Here is a 12,895-nt window from a genome sequence, read left to right on the forward strand (position 1 = left end):
TGTAAAGTCAACAAAAGAAAATCATTTATTTCATAAGGACATAATAAAATAATAACATAAGAACATCCTCATAAGACTCTCCTCAAGGCTAACTATTGCAATATAGGTAGAGTCTCACACGCTACCTAGACTATGTAAAACCCCTTGAGTACTCCTAATTAGAGTTCACTTTGTTACTTCATTTAACTTCGGTAACTCTTTCCTTAACTAAAATAGACCACATGATCAAAATGTGGAATCTGGTGTCATGAAATCCTACACTGAAGAAGGTGAGATACTAGCGAAGGTAGTACAAAAACATGACTATAGCATTTAGGTGGATCAACTAGCTAATATTCCTATAGGGGAAACATAGTTCGAGAACAAGGAGACACGTAGGAGACCCTCTTTATGCCACTGGCATTATATCTCTATATCATACGTAAAAAAGTGAACCTAACATCCCTACTTGGGAAGGGACACTCCTCACTACTAGTTCATTCGATTATAATATAGATTCCCTTTTATAATGTCATTATCTCTTTGTTTAACAATCATAACTTTGTTTAGGTAATAGGATACAAACCCCTTGTGTAGTCATAGACATTATCTCAATGGAAATTGTATTAGAGCATCCTTTCAATACAACCCTCATACGTAAGATTAACACATTGTCATCATTATGTCATAGTCATGCTCACATGTAATTCATAACCAATTTTATATCATTACATATTAATCATAATCTCACAATTGACATATCTAAGACATTTGAATTTCATCACGATCAAACACCTACTTAATCTAATCACAACATATGGTTCAATTGAACTTCATCTTCTTAAAATTCAGGTTCTATTCTCCTATTTTCCGCATAAGAATTTTGCCGAGTATATTATGCCTTCATCCTATCCCTTATGACACGTACATTCTCCTAAGATTCATATACAAACTGGACAATGAATGAAATGTAACAAACGTCAAACTAGTTAACTAAAGAACTACATCCCCTACAATATAAAGTCTCAAAAAAAGCTATGGATATAGTCGAATGTTAAAAATTATTATAAGATAACTAAACCAAAGTCAGATATTCATTGAAACTTCCCTTGAAATCTATAACAAAAGATCTAAGCATATCCTCAAGTGTTTTGAATAGTTCGCTAAGCATGGCCATCAATTTGGGGATGAAAAATGGTGCTTAATTCCACTTTTCTACCCAACCCTTTGTGAAAAATCTTTCTAAATCTAGATGTGAATTGTCCACCCTTATCCCGTATTATTGATAAAGGAAATGCCATGAAGATAGACAATCTCATCTATGAATATCCTTGAATAATCCTCTACCGAGTGACTGGACTTGACGGGAATAAAATTAGCGAATTTTGTCAATCTATCAACCACTACAATACAGAGTAATTTTGCCTTATACTCCGAAGCAAGCCCATCAGCAATCCATATAAATGTCTTCCCTGTTTCAAGTGGGAACTTGTATTTCTTAGAGTAATCCGTCCACCTTTTGGTGATTGGTATTAATATGTTTGCAGTTGGTATACTTCGCAACAAATTCCATTATTTCCCTTTGTAAGACTTCCCACCGAAACACTTCTCTAAGGTCATGATACATCTTAGTAGAGCCCGAATGAATAGAGTAATGGGAACCATGAGATTGCTCAAAATCCAATTTCTCAGGTCATTAGCATTAGGCACGTACAACCTTTCGTGATACCTCAAAACACAATCCCCCTTAAGGAGAATGCTCATTAAGCTTACGAAGAACTGATAACTTCAACTCCATCAATGATGGACGAAGGTACTTTTTTAACTTCACCTCAACCACCAAAGATGATACGGAGTTATGATGGACCATAAAACCACTATTTGCACAATCTTCCAATCTAACACTCAGCCGAGCAAACCTATGAACCCCTTTCACTAGGTCTTTCTTGTGTTATTCCACATGAGAAAAACTACACATGGTCATACGACTTAGAGAATCCTCAACAACATTGGCTTTTCCTTCGTTATTGAGAACACTCCTATCGTAATCTTTCATCAATTCCAACAAGTTTCTTTGTAATTTATTTAACTCCTTTTGAGTAAACACATATCAAAAACTCTTATGGTCAGTATATACATCAACATGACACCACCACGGTAATACCTCTCTATTTTCAATGAGAACACCAGAACTGCTAACTCAAGAACATGAGTTGGATAATTCCTCTTATGTACCTTAAGTTGTCTGAAGGTATTGGCTACTACTTTACCATACTTCATAACAATACACCCCAAGACCACTCGAGATGCATCACAATATGCTTCGAGCCCTTCATATACTCTAGTAAAATCAACACCAAAGCCGAGGTAAGCCTTTATTTCAAATTTTGAAGCTTATTTCACATACCTCCGACAACTTATATTTCACACTCTTTTGGGTCAAGGTACTCAAAAAAAAAACAATGGACGTGAAACCATCAAGAAAACACATATAGTACCCTGCTAGACCTAAGAAACTACTAATGTCGGTTGGAGTCAATGTACTAGGAAAAATTTTAACCGCCACTATTTTCTTTGGATCAACTTCAACTCCATCACTAGATATGATATGTGAAATAAACGGCACTGACCTCAACAAAAATTCACACTTTCTTTAGTTGGAAAATAGTTTTTGTTCTTTAAGAACATGTAATATGAATATCTAATGGTCCATGTGTCACCACCATTTTTTGTATATATAAAGATGCCGTCGATAACGATAATGGAAAATGAATCTAGTCAATTTTGAAACACTCTATTCATGAAGTCCGTAAAAGTCATCTGGGTATTAGTGAAACAAAAGGACATTACAAGGAACTCATAGTGATCATATATAGTTCGAAATTTCATTTTAGGTATAGCCTTACCTCTCACCCTAAGTAGGTGATACACTAATCTCAATTTAATCTTAGAAATGTAGCTTGACCCTTAGAGTTGATCAAACATGTCGTCAATCCGAGTGAGGGGATACTTGTTCTTAATGGTGAGATTGTTGAGTTTGCCATTATCAATGAACATTCTAAGGGACATATTATTCTTCTACACAAATAATACTGGAGCACCACATGGGGAAATACAAGGTCTATGAAATCTTTGTATATAATAAATATTTGAGTTGAGCCTTCAACTCTGCCAATTGGGACTGATCCATCAGATAAAGAGTAATTGAAATGGGATTTATATCCAGTAGTAACTCAATGGCACAATAAATTTCCAATTTGGGAGGGCTTCTGGGAATGTTATTAGAAAAACCCTTCGGAAATTCTCTAAAAATTAGGACTAACTCAATGTGAGGATTTTTCAAGTCTAAATCATTGAATCTTACAATATAATATAAAAACCCTTTAGAGATAATCTTACAGGACTTTAGACAAGAAATGATATGACCTATAGGAATATAATTTTTCCCTTTGAACTATAAAACGATTCATTAGGAAAGTTGAACTTGAAAATACTTGTACTAAAATCTATTGAAGGAAATAAAAATGACATAAAAATAGTTCATATGAAGTTCCACTAATTCATAATGAGTAATTATATTGGGCAACTCTGTAGGAAAATTTTTATAAACCCTCTATGCAACCACCTAATATCCTGTAACAACCTAAAACAAACAAAGGTGAACTGGGGATATGTTATTGTTTATTCATTTAATTTTCTGTTAATATGAGTTATCCTGATGTTCATAAATAGTGTTTGAAGTTTTGTTAAGTTTGGAGGTCAAATGTCCAAGAACGTCGATGATGTTCGGAAGATATGCCTTGGAAGTTTTTGTATGTCATGATGTGTTTGAGTGTGTTCCACATGTTAGTTTGGTTTGAAAATGGTGTGAGATGTTCCTACGACCTATAATACTATGTTTAGGGGTTTAAAGTTAAGGTACGACCCCACCTAGGATCTGCAAGGGGGCCTAAAGAAGGACACAAAACTGCATTGGCAATGTCCACCATCGAGAGAAAATTATAGCCAATAGTCCAACCAACGGCCCGTAGACTTTCCCCGTCCATTGTACCTACAAGGTGGGCAATCCAGGACAAAAATGTATCTAAGGGTAAACCTACAGAAACCCATCAACGGACCGTTGATGGACATATGATCTGTTGGTTGCATCCATTGATGTGCTGCCAAAAGATGCTAAAAAATCATCCAAGGCTTGTTTCTTTTTTGTAAACTCACCTAAGTAATTTATGTAACTAGGAAGTCATTTTTAGAGTTACATATATATATATTAAACTGTGTCAAACCTAAGACCTAACTTTAGACCTCATAACCTAAAACCCAAAACCCCTCACCCTTAGAAGTCTCTTTTAATTCAACATAGTAGCTAGTCAAGAAGGTAGTAGGAGGGTTGTAGGTGGACATTTCTTTATTAAATTTCATTGGTGTTTCTTCTATGTGAGGTATGTTATTCATACTTTAAATTTGTTCCATTCATGGAGCTCCTTTCTAAAATATTTCAAAAAGAGTTTTTCATCCCTAACTTCTTCTATCTTTAACTCTGTAACGACCTGTTAGTCGGTTTGAGCAGTAGAGTTTATTTCTTGTAATTACAGTCTGAGTCGACGGATCCCACGATGGACCATCATGGGCACGACGGACCGTCGAGGGTGTCTCATTCCGAAACACTTAGAATTCTGAAATTTGGGTACTGAAATCGACTCTCTGAACTTCATGACGAAGTGGCAGGACGGACCCTCATAGGCATGATGGGCCGTCATAGACTCTTTAATAAATCGAGTCTTTGAAACTTGTGAAGATGCAGCAGGACGGACCGTCGTAGGCATGACGGACCATCACAGGCTGCGTAAACCCTGACTGGGTTATATTTCTGTTAAATATTTTAAGGGGCGTTTTGGACTATTCCCACTTATAATTATAAAGTTAGCTGTTTAATGTTAATAATTAAATTACTTGGGGGTTAAAGGAGATAACCTTGAGTGAAATAGTGGGTTAATTCATCATCTTCTATACTTCATTATATGCTAATTAGGGTAAAAGAAAGAGGGTTGGAATAGGAAAAATAGAAAGAACAAGAGAGGGATAAACGATCGAGAGAGAGAGAGGAACAAAGAGGGAAACAATGCTTTGGGGAATTTGCTTGCTTGATCACGAATCTTCGGTGGAGGTAGGTTATACTTTTTATGCTATTTCATAATAAACTCTTAATAGCGAATGATATGTATTGGGTAGTATTGTAAAACCCTTCTATATGCTTAATCGTGTGTTTGCATGATGCGATGATATAATTGTGATGAAATAAGCATGATGAACCTAATGAATCCTAAATCTTAAAAAACCTCTTTTAATGATGATGCCTTGGTATAAAAGAAGGCTTGATGTACTAAAAGAATGAAGTTAGGGGATCGGGTGTCATGAACCGACACATAGTATTAGGGGGATCGGGTGTCACGAACTGACACGTAGTATTTGGGCGATCGGGTGTCACGAACCGACACGTAGTATTAGGGGGATCGGGTGTCACGAACCGACACGTAGTATTAGGTGGATCGGGTGTTACTAACCGACACGTAGTATTAGGGGATCAGAATGTCACGTTCCGACACAAGAAGAATAAAGAGAGTGAATCTTGAATCATGGTAATATACTGAGATTTAATGAACCTATTTCCCAAATGTGTATGGTATGGAGGCTTGTGTTCTCATGGGTGTACTTGGCGTACTTATTAATGATTATAGTACTTGTTGTTGCTACCTGTTGAGTATTGTAGATGATTTTATGATATCATGTAATATAAATTGTTTTCTATTTTGAGTTGACCGATGATATCTACTCAATACTCGTGTTTGTACTGACCCCTATTTGTATGTTTTCCTTTTGTTCATTGTGGAGTGTAGCAAACGTATCGTCGTGTTAAATTAAACCGCAACTCTAGCCAATCTTCATCACGTCAGATTTTATGGTGAGCTAATGTTTCTAGCTTGGACTGGATCCTCTTCTTCATGTCTTGATGCCTTGAAGTTCCGGCATGCACTAGCTTTTTAATTATTTTAGCTTCTTAGATACTCTTAGATTTAGTAATTTGAGGATAGATGTTCTTGTGATGATGACTTCCAGATTTTGGGGATAGTAAGTTTTGAGATTTAGAAGTTGTTAATTGATTTCATTAATGGGATTTAAGTCTTCCGCATTATTTTCTGTTTATTATAGTTGAAATGTTGGTATTTGGATTGGTTTGTTCGCTCACATAGGAGGGTAAGTGTTGGTGCCACTCACGACACGTTTTGGATCGTTAAAAACATTGTATCAGAGCATTAGATTCGTTGGTCTCATCATATAAGAATAAGTCTAGTAGAGTCTTAAGGAACGGTAGGGGGACGCCTTTACTTTTCTTTGAGAGGCTATAAGACTTTAGGAAAATTCCATTCCTTTTTTCTTTCTTTCGTGCTATTACTTGGATCCAATTGGTATCTAGGTGATACAAATTGGTATCTGACCATCTTCACTCTATTTTGCAGATGGTTAGAACTAGAGCAACAACTGCGCCAACACCAAAACCGGCAAGACAAGATGCGTCTGAGCTAGCCGCTGGGGCTGTAGCTCGAGGAGGAGTAGTGGCAAGAGGCCATGGAAGAGGTCATGGGAGGACGTCCTCTAGAGGTAGAGGACAAACACCTGGACCATCTAGTACTAGGGAGGTGACTCCTCCACCGACTGAGGAAGTAGTAGTAAGAGAGGGGGAGGAAGGGGAAAATGAGCAAGTGCAGAATGAGGAATTACCACCCCAACCTACCCTAGAGATGATTAATCAGGTTCTTGCTTATCTTAGCGGGTTATCTGATCAGGGCCAGACCCCTCTAGTGTATTCTGCACCAGCACTTCTGGTTCCGGGAGTACAACATGCAGCTGCTGTGGTTCCCCGCATGGATGCCTCATTGGAAATAGGCACGTTTCCTCGGTTGACTACGGGGCCTATAATGACAAGTGATAAGCACGAACTTTTCAGTAAGTTCTTGAAATTGAAACCTCTAGCCTTTAAGGGTACTCAATCTGATGATGCTTATAATTTTTTGGTTGATTGTCATGAGCTACTACACAAGATGGGTATAGTAGAACGATTTGGCGTTGAGTTTGTGACATATAAATTTCAGGGGAACGCCAAAATGTTGTGGCGGTCACATGATTAGTGTCAACAAACAGAGGCACCACCTATGACTTGGTCATCATTCTCTAGTTTATTTATGGAGAAGTATATACCCCGTACTTTGAGGGATAGGAGGAGAGATGTATTTCTAAGCCTAGAGAAAGGAAGGATGTCGGTTACTGCTTATGAGGCTAAGGTTTGTGCACTCTCCAGGTATGCCACCCAGCTTTGCTTCAGTCCACAAGAGCGGATTTGCCGTTTTGTGAAGGGGTTGAGGTCAGATTTGCAGATTTCAGCCTTACATGTAGCTGCTACAGCAAAATCCTTTCAGTAAGTGGTAGACTTTGTGATAGAGGTGGAGGGAGTGAAGCCAGATTATTTCACCATGGCATCAACAACTAAGAAGTTTCGTAAGGGAGGAGAGTTTAGTTGTTCTTACTCCAAAGGTAGAGTTCCGGAGGTTATCCAGCCCGACCTATATAGTCTTCACTACAGACCGTAGCTGGGGGTCCACCGCAGACCGGTCAACAATTCTCTGAGTTTGAATGTTATCCCCAGACTCCGTCATTCTCACACAAACCTATGATTGAATCCAGAGAATGTTATGGATGTGGACAGACTGGACATATTAGGAGAAATTGTCCAAAACAAAGTTACAGACCCCCAATGATTAGAGGTAGAGGTGGTCATGGAAGAGGCCGTCATTCGGGAGGACGTGGTGGCCGAGGTAATGGTGGTCATCAAAACGGGCGGGGTGGTGGGCAAACTGGGACTTCTGCAGTGCAACATGGTAGGGGCAACGGGCAGACAGGTGATAGAGCCCATTGTTATGCTTTCCGCGTGCGGTCGGAAGCGGAGACATCCGATGCTGTTATCACAGGTAATCTTTTGGTTTGTGATTGCATGGCTTCCGTATTATTTGATCCTGGATCCACATTTTCATAAGTATCTTCTTCATTTGCTACCGATCTTAATTTACAATGTGAAATGCTTGACATGCTTATTCGTGTTTCTACTCCGGTGGGTGAGTCTGTGAAAGTTGAAAAGGTGTATAGGTCTTGTCTTGTAACGTTTGTGGGGAGCAATACTCATGTACACTTGGTTATCATAGAAATTGTTGATTTCGATGTAATTCTGGGTATGACTTGGCTTTGTCCAAACTTTGCAATCTTAGATTGTAATGCTAAAACTGTGACTTTAGCAATGCCTGGGACAGATCCGTTGGAGTGGGAGGGTTACTACACTTCCAATCTAGTTCGTATTATCTCCTTTCTTCGTTCTAAGAGAATGGTTAGTAAGGTTTTTTTAGCTTTCTTGGCACACCTCAGGGATGATACTACCCAAGTACCTTCAATTGAGTCGGTTCCAATAGTCCGTGAGTTTTTAGATGTGTTTCCTACAGACCTTCCTGGTATGCCACTGGATAGAGATATAGACTTCTGCATGGATCTTGAACCGGGTACTCGCCCCATTTCCATACCCCCTTATAGGATGGCTCCCGCTGAGTTAGAAGAGTTAAAGGCCCAACTTCAAGAGTTGTTAAGCAAAGGCTTCATTTGACCAAGTGCATCCCCTTGGGGTGCTTCGGTTTTGTTTGTTAAGAAGAAGGATGGAAGTTTTAGGATGTGCTTAGACTACAAACAACTAAATAAAGTAACTGTTAAGAACAAGTATCCTCTTCCTCGCATCGATGATTTCTTCGATCATTTACAAGGTGCTTGTACCTTCACAAAAATTGATTTGAGATCTGGTGATCATCAACTGAAAATACGGGCCACGGATGTGCCCAAGACTATTTTTTGGACTAGGTATGGACATTATGAGTTCTTAGTAATGTCTTTTGGGCTTACGAATGCCCCTACTGCTTTCATGAGTTTGATGAACAGGATTTTTAAGCCATATATGGATCTCTATGTCATTGTGTTCATTGATGATATACAGGTATACTCAAAGAGCATGAAAGAACACGAGCAGCACTTGAGAATGGTATTGGAAATGTTGAGGGAGAAAAAGCTTTATGCCAAATTCTCCAAGTGTGAGTTTTGGCTACATTTAGTGTCCTTCTTGGGGCATGTGGTTTCTAAGGATGGAGAGATGGTGGATCCTTCTAATATCGAAGCAGTGAAGAGTTGGGTAAGACCTACTAATGTTACAGAGGTAAGGAGCTTTGTTGGTCTAGCTAGCTACTACCGTCGATTTGTCAAGGGATTTTCTTTTGTTGCTTCCCAACTGACAAACTTGACTAAGCAGAGTGTTCCATTTGTATGGTTGGACGAGTGTGAAGAAAGATTTTAGAAGCTCAAGACTTTGTTGACTACTGCACCAATCCTCTCCTTGCCAGTGGAAGGCAAGAACTTCATTGTTTATTGTGATGCATCTTTTTCTGGTTTGTGTGCAGTGCTAATGCAAGAGAAGAATGTAAGTGCTTATGCTTCGAGGCAATTAAAGGTGCATGAACGTAATTATCTGACCCGTGATTTAGAGTTGACTGCGGTAGTGTTTGCATTAAAGCAATGGAGGCATTATCTATATGGGGTTAAGTATGAAGTCTATACGGATCATCGTAGTTTACAGTATGTCTTTACTTAGAAAGATTTGAATCTGAGACAGAAGAGATGGATGGAACTACTGAAGGACTACGATATTACTATCTTGTATCACCCAGGAAAGGCTAATATTATGGCAGACGTGTTAAGTAGAAGAGCAGGGAGCATGGGAAGCGTAGCTCACTTAGAGGTTTCCAGACGCCCGTTGTCTAGGGAGGTTCAGACTCTGGCTAATGACCTCATGACACTAGAAGTAAATGAGAAGGGAGGGTTTTTAGCCTGTGTGGAGGCAAGATCTTCCTTTTTTGACAAGATTAAGGGAAAGCAGTTTAATGATGAGAAGCTGATTCGAATTCCAGATAAGGTGTTGTGAGGAGAGGCTAAAGAAGAAAAAATCGACGAGGAAGGTGTTTTGAGAATTAAGGGAAGGGTATGTGTACCCCGCGTTGATGACTTGATTCACACTATTCTTACAGAAGCTCATAGTTCAAGGTATTCTATACATCCTGGTGCAACCAAGATTTATCGTGACCTAAAACAACATTTTTGGTGGAGTAGGATGAAGCGTGACATTGTTGAGCTTGTTGCTCAATGCCCGAATTGTCAGCAAGTAAAGTATGAACACCAGAGGCCTGGAGGGACACTTCAGAGAATGCCTATTCCTGAATGGAAGTAGGAGAGAATTACAATGGGTAAGTATGACTCCATTTGGGTGATTGTTGATAGGTTAACTAAGTCTGCTCACTTCATTCTGGTCAAGGTTACTTACAATGCAGAGAAGTTAGCCAAACTTTACATCTCAGAAATTGTTCGATTGCATGGAGTTCCATATTCCATCATATAAGAAAGAGCTATGCAGTTTACTTCTATGTTTTGGAAAACATTGCATGCTGAATTGGGTACTAGGTTGGATCTTAGCACCGTATTTCAACCTTAGATCGATGGTCAGTCTGAGCGAACGATTCAAGTGTTGGAGGATATGCTTCGTGCATGTATGATAGAAATTGGTGGCCATTGGGACAACTTCTTACCCTTAGCAGAGTTTTCATACAATAATAGTTATCACTCAAGTATTGATATGGCCCCATTTGAGGCACTGTATGGGAGAAGATGTAGATATCCCATTGGTTGGTTTGATGCATTTGAGGTTAGACCTTGGGGTACTGATCTTTTGTGGGATTCATTAGAGAAGGTGAAATCTATTTAAGAAAAGCTTTTTGCGGCTCAAAGTAGGCAAAAGGAATATGCAGATCGAAAGGTTAGAGACTTGGAGTTCATGGAGGGTGAACAAGTCTTGCTGAAGGTTTCACCCATGAAAGTGGTGATGCGGTTTGGTAAAAGGGGTAAGTTAAGCCCAAGGTATATTGGACCATTTGAAGTACTTAAGCGAGTAGGGGAGGTGGCTTACGAATTAGCCTTGCCTCCAGGGCTGTCAGGAGTGCATCCGGTATTTCATGTGTCTATGTTGAAAAGATACCATGGGGATGGAAACTACATCATTCGTTGGCATTCAGTTCTTCTTGATGAGAATTTGACTTATGAGGAGGATCCTGTTGCTATTTTAGATAGAGAAGTTCGCAAGTTGAGGTCGAGGGAGATTGCATCCATTAAGGTATAATGGAGGAATCGGCCGGTTGAAGAGTCCACTTTGGAGAAGGAGGGTGATATGCAAGAAAGATACCCACATCTGTTTCCAGATTCAGGTACTCCTTTTCGCCATTGTTTTTGTTCTCATGATCGTTCGGGGATGAACGATGGGTAAATTTGTATCTATTCTAACGACCTATTAGTCCTTTTGAGCAGTAAAGTTTATTTATGGTAATTACAGTCTGAGTCGATGGATCCCACGATGGACCATCATGGGCACGACTGACCGTCGAGGGGGTCTCTTTCCAAAACACTTAGAATTCTGAAATTTTGGTACTTAGATCGACTCTCTGAACTTCGTGACGAAGTGGTAGGACGGGCCGTCACAAGCATGATGGACCGTCACAGACTCTTTAGTAAATCGAGTCTCTGAACCTTGTGACAGAAGCAGCAGGACGGACCGTCGCAGGCACGACGGACCGTCACAGGCTGCGTAAACCCTGACTAGGTCAGATTTCTGTTAAATATTTTAAGGGGTGTTTTTGACTATTCCTGCTTATAATTATAAAGTTAGTAGTTTAATGTTAATAATTCAATTACTTGGGGGTTAAAGGAGAAAACCTTGAGTTAAATAGGAGGTTAATTCATCATCTTTCATTCTTAATTATATGTTAATTAGGGTAAAAGAAAGAGGGTTGGAATAAGAAAAATAGAAAGAGCAAGAGAGGGAGAAACGATTGACAGAGAGAGGAACGAAGAGGTAAACAACACTTTGGGGAATTTTCTTGCTTGATCACGAATCTTCGTTGGAGGTAGGTTATGCTTTTTATGCTATTATATAGTAAACTCTTAATAGCGAATGATATGTATTGGGTAGTACTGTAAAACCCTTTTACATGCTTAATCATGTGTTTGCATGACGCGATGATATAATTGTGATGAAATAAGCATGATGAAGCTATTGAATCCTAAATCTTGAAAAACCTCTTGTAATGATGATGCCTTGGTATAAAAGAAGGCTTGAACTAAAAGAATGAGGTTAGGGGATCGGGTGTCACGAACCGACACGTAGTATTAGGGGTATCGGGTGTCACAAACCGACACGTAGTATTAGGGAGATCGGGTGTCACGAACCGACACGTACTATTTGGGGGATCGGGTGTCAAGAACCTACACATAGCATTAGGGGGATCAGGTGACTCGAACTGACACGTAGTATTAAGGGATCGGAGTGTCACGTTCCTACACAAGAGGAATAAAGAGAGTGAATCTTGAATTATGGTAATATACTCAGATTTAATGAACCTATTTCCTAAATGTGTATGGTATGGAGGCTTGCATCCTCATGGGTGTACTTGGCGTACTTATTAATGATTATAGTACTTGTTGTTGCTACCTGTTGGGTATTGTAGTTGATTTTATGATATTATGTGATATATACTATTTTCTATTTTGAGTTGACCGATGATATCTACTCAGTACTCGTGTTTGTACTGACCCCTACTTGTATGTTTTCCTTTACTTCATTGTAGAGTGCAGCAAACGTACCGTCGTCTTAAATTCAAGCGCAACTCTAGCCAGTCTTCATCACGTCAGATTTCAGGGTGAGCTAAAGTTTCTAGCTTTGAATGGATCTTCTTCT

This window comes from Solanum lycopersicum, chromosome 10 (genome assembly GCF_036512215.1).
Source record: "Solanum lycopersicum chromosome 10, SLM_r2.1".
Classification (NCBI taxonomy): domain Eukaryota; kingdom Viridiplantae; phylum Streptophyta; class Magnoliopsida; order Solanales; family Solanaceae; genus Solanum; species Solanum lycopersicum.